Source organism: Rutidosis leptorrhynchoides, chromosome 4 (genome assembly GCF_046630445.1).
Source record: "Rutidosis leptorrhynchoides isolate AG116_Rl617_1_P2 chromosome 4, CSIRO_AGI_Rlap_v1, whole genome shotgun sequence".
Classification (NCBI taxonomy): Eukaryota; Viridiplantae; Streptophyta; class Magnoliopsida; order Asterales; family Asteraceae; genus Rutidosis; species Rutidosis leptorrhynchoides.
In genome coordinates, this window is record NC_092336.1 from 176,684,174 (window position 1) to 176,688,931 (window position 4,758).

The following is a 4,758-nucleotide window of genomic DNA, read 5'->3' on the forward strand; positions in this document are numbered from 1 at the left end:
AATTTATATCATGTCCGAAGGAGGATCCCGGAATGATGGGGATATTCTTATATGCATATTGCGAATGTCGGTTACCAGGTGTTCAATCCATATGAATGATATTTTTGTCTCTATGCATGGGACGTATGTTTATGAGAAATGGAAATATGAAATCTTGTGGTCTATTAAAATTATGAAATGATTATTTATGTTAAACTAATGAACTCACCAACCTTTTGGTTGACACTTTAAAGCATGTTTATTCTCAGGTATGAAAGAAATCTTCCGCTGTGCATTTGCTCACCTTAGAGATATTACTTGGAGTCATTCATGACATATTTTAAAAGACGTTGCATTCGAGTCGTTGAGTTCATCAAGATTATTATTAAGTCAATTATAGTTAGATATATTATGAAATGGTATGCATGCCGTCAACTTTCAATGTAACGAAGAATTGTCTTTTCAAAAATGAATGCAATGTTTGTAAAATGTATCATATAGAGGTCAAGTACCTCGCGATGTAATCAACTGTTGTGAAACGTTTATATTCGATATGGACTTCGTCCGGATGGATTAGGACGGGTCTTCATAGTTGGTATCAGAGCAGAGGTCTTAGCGAACCAGGTCTGCATTAGTGTGTCTAACTGATAAGTCGTTAGGAGGCATTAGTGAGTCTGGACTTCGACCGTGTCTGCATATCAAAAGTTTTGCTTATCATTTCTAGTCAGAAATCATCTGCTTATCATCCTTAGGAAATTACCTGCTTATCATTCTTAGTCTAGACACATCTTACTGCAATGATTGCATGAATAGTGTATAGACAAAATTTATATCTTATCGTATCTGCTAATCTATATCTTAGCGTATCTGTTACGGTAACTTTGCCTAACATATTCCGTAGATTCCTCCGTAACTTATGGGATGTTAGTATTATATATGCATATGTAAATTATGTATTGCAGGGTACTAATCTACATCCTATAATCTATTTCTTATCGAAAATCCTTCATCTGATCGTACGAGATGAATCCTGTAACCTGTTCGAGTCCCTCAGATTTCGATAGCTATTCTGATAGTTATTCCGACAGCTATTCCGACATAGATGTTCACCTAAGCTCCGAAAACAGCATCACCAGCATGAATCAACCAATTAGCCATTATCAATTCATCTGATGGGTTCGTAGTCGACTTAATTAATGGAAACGTGCAGAAGGCAATCCCTTCCACCAACTGAATTCACCTCTTGACAATGAACCTGAAGCGTTTACCGACGAACCTGTTCGAGACACCATTTTCAGTCTCATTTCCAGGGTAACTCAACAAGATTATATTCTATCCACAATTCTGAACCTTATTCATCCGCTCGTTCCGACCGACAATCATCCTGGAGTAATAAGTCAATGAAATTCGCGCTCGAATAATCAATTCGAAGAATATGGTGCAAAATGTACCAGCTTCAGCAACATCACCGGCACCAACAGTACAATCAATAACAGCACCAGTACCATCAACAATCCATGCTTAAATATTATCATCTGTACTTTGAGTATGATCTTCGTTCTACGTATCGTTCTACCTCATTTATCTTCGTTCGACATGGCGAATATGTAACCTCTAAAGTTTTAGAGATTATTTATTCTAGTTCCAACCGAAAAGCAAATGAGTCTAATATCATATTAACTCATTAAATCCATGAATACATCTGAAGAAAATATATATGTATATATGTTTTCATAAAGATTGTAATTAAAAATTCTTTTGTACAAACTGTTAATGGTGAAAATATTTTAACGGGTAGGTAATACCCGAGGAACATTTAAATTTCATATTAATAAGTTACACTGTACAATCTTCGAATCTGATTCAACAGTCATTTACAATCCTACTTACATCTACTGATATACGTATCCGTTCACCACAGAATAACCATTTCATCCAATTTCATATTGGGATTTTTATTTATCAGAATCCAACAAGTGGCATAATGAAGAAAACATTTGATGGAATAAAATTTGTTAGAAACAAACAAATTAACTATGAGAAATTTTGTTAAGAATTCACGCTGACAAAATCCTAGCTACCTGTTCCTAGCTAACTGTGGACTAATCAACTGAAGACTACCAACAGTGAACAATTAAAATGAATTAAAATATTGATTATAACTTATGAAACTAAACAATACTTCAAGTTGTCACTTGATTTCATCTTAAAGCTCATTTGTATCTTGATGATTACAACCTGCATCCAAACCTTTCGTAATTCTTGAAAACACCTCAATCGATAGGATGAACCAACCGCATTTCATCTACGAAAGAAAAGATTTATGCATATAGTTATGCACCTGAAAACACTCAGAACGTGAGTAAACGTTTAACATGTAGCTGTGCTAATTCATTTAGCGTTATTATTACCAAAAATAACTTTGCATCCGCTGTTCGAGATAGCCAGTTTTGTCACAGCTCCAGCAAGACAACTTCGACTTTTCGTACGAAACAACCTTATTATAACGTTGATATATACACATGCTCTTTTATTGTTACCAGGGAACCTCTCATATTCCACCATATTACCATCAGCGTTTAATCATCTAAAAACACAATTCTCCTGAAACCACCTTGGATTAATAACCGATGATTCAGATATCATAGCATTAAATGCAGAGGAAACAGAAAAATGGTAGATGGTCTAAACGGCCAAAAGTTGATGATAAAGAAAGGAGTGTTAGGAAAGCTCGATAGAAAAATTGGGTATTAAAAAAAAAAAACAGATTGAGCTACCCATGAAGGAGACCAAGGACAAATACAAGGACCAAACCCTATATTCAAAGGATTCAGGTAATTTTGGATCCGTTGAAATCTTTAGAGAATATCTTGCTCCGAAGTCATGTTAAAATCTTGCGGAAAAATCTTTCTCCATCAATCATCGAACTTAGAAATTCCAAAATATCATCATCAATATCTTCGATATTTCTGAGGATATTTTCATAAATATTCTTGTCCAAAATTATATACCTCTTCGTGCTTTCTGTGTATCATTATATTGGAAACATTCAATAGAAAATTTAGTACCGAAAAGCAGATTATGCGAAACTATGAAGAAAGCTGTGGACAAATCACAAAGAATAAGTTTGACTTCAAAGAATCCAAATGATTCAATGTCTACTAAAGTCTTTATCGAATACCTTGCTTCCGAATCTAAACCCTTACGGATAAATCTTCTTCATCATCCATCGATATTAGAAATTCCAAGATATCATCGTATCTCTCATTATAAATATCCTCCATATTTCTAGAGATAATTTTATAACTATTCTTATCTGAAATCATTAATCTCTTCGTGCTATCAGTATTACATCATATAGAAACTGTTAGTTTCTATATTCTGTAAACTTTCGAGCTTAAAATATGAATGTTATTGAAGTAATGTTGGGAACTGATGCATGAGTTAGTATAATATAATGACACTTGATCAACGTGATTATATTACAGTAAGTCATGCTGAGTTTTAATGAGACATGATGGTTCACAGTAGATCATACCACTATCATGTGTCATGTTACATAACTCTTTCATTCTAATTAACTTCTGAACATATCAAGAAAGTATATTCCTGATAGCTCTATTCTCAATGATTCTGGTAATTTGACGAATCAAATCGTGCTATTACGTTCGTTCTTGATTATAACATTAAATTCATTCGAAACTCCATACTTACAAATCCTAGACCATTACTCGTTTTACTAGAGATCGAGAGGATATTAAATAGACGAAGTGCTCTGAAACATAAAGGAAGATATAGAACTCGACAACAACACTGAAATTACAATAATTAAAAATTAAAACATCACGATAATTAAAAATTAAAAGATTACAATCAAACTACTCGTCGTCATCAATTGTCATCTGCAAAGTAGCGTTCACCATTCATTTCACCATCCGTGAGGTACTCTGGAGACATCGGTATTTCTCTTGATGCCTCAACTGCTGCTTCAGCTGATTCATCAAGGTAACGATAACCCAACGTCTCTTCATCTTCAAGAACCGCATATAAAGAAATGCGTTTACCGCGATCTTCAATAGTATCTTTTATAAAGTACCATTGATCATCGGTACACAGAAAACTTGCCCTACAATCCTCATTATAATCGTCTTTATAAAAGAACACAGACATGAATTCACACGGAACTTTTTCCTTCAGAAAGGATAGCAAGTCTTGTAAACCAACATCACGAATGTCGATATCTTCAAACGAAATACTGTCGCCCTACTTATATTCCTTCATTTGATTACGGAAATCACCTCCGTAATGAACATCGAATGAAACAATCATTGGGGGAAGTGTTAACATTTTGCAGTTTGGGAGTGTTTGATTTTGATTTTGAGAAAGGTGGAAATATAAAAGAAATACATGTGTGAGTGTATAAAATGAAATATATGGTTGGTATTTTTATAGTGTAAAAGTGACCGTTGGGATAGCCGTTGAAATTTTTTTATTTTACTAACGGCTAAAAATTTGGGCAAGTTTTTGGGTGAAGGTGGACGATCCCGTTGGGATCTCTCTCATGATAGTTTCACTCATACTCTTCGAATAATCGGATTATCTTATCCATATTATTCAACAGTAATAAAACTCTATTTATCAGCTCATATTTGTCATGAAAACATTTTTATTGTTAACCATGACCACCTCACTCAAATTTCGGGACGAAATTTCTTTAACGGGTAGGTACTGTAGTGACCCGGCGATTTCCGACTAAATTTAAACTTTATTCTTATATGA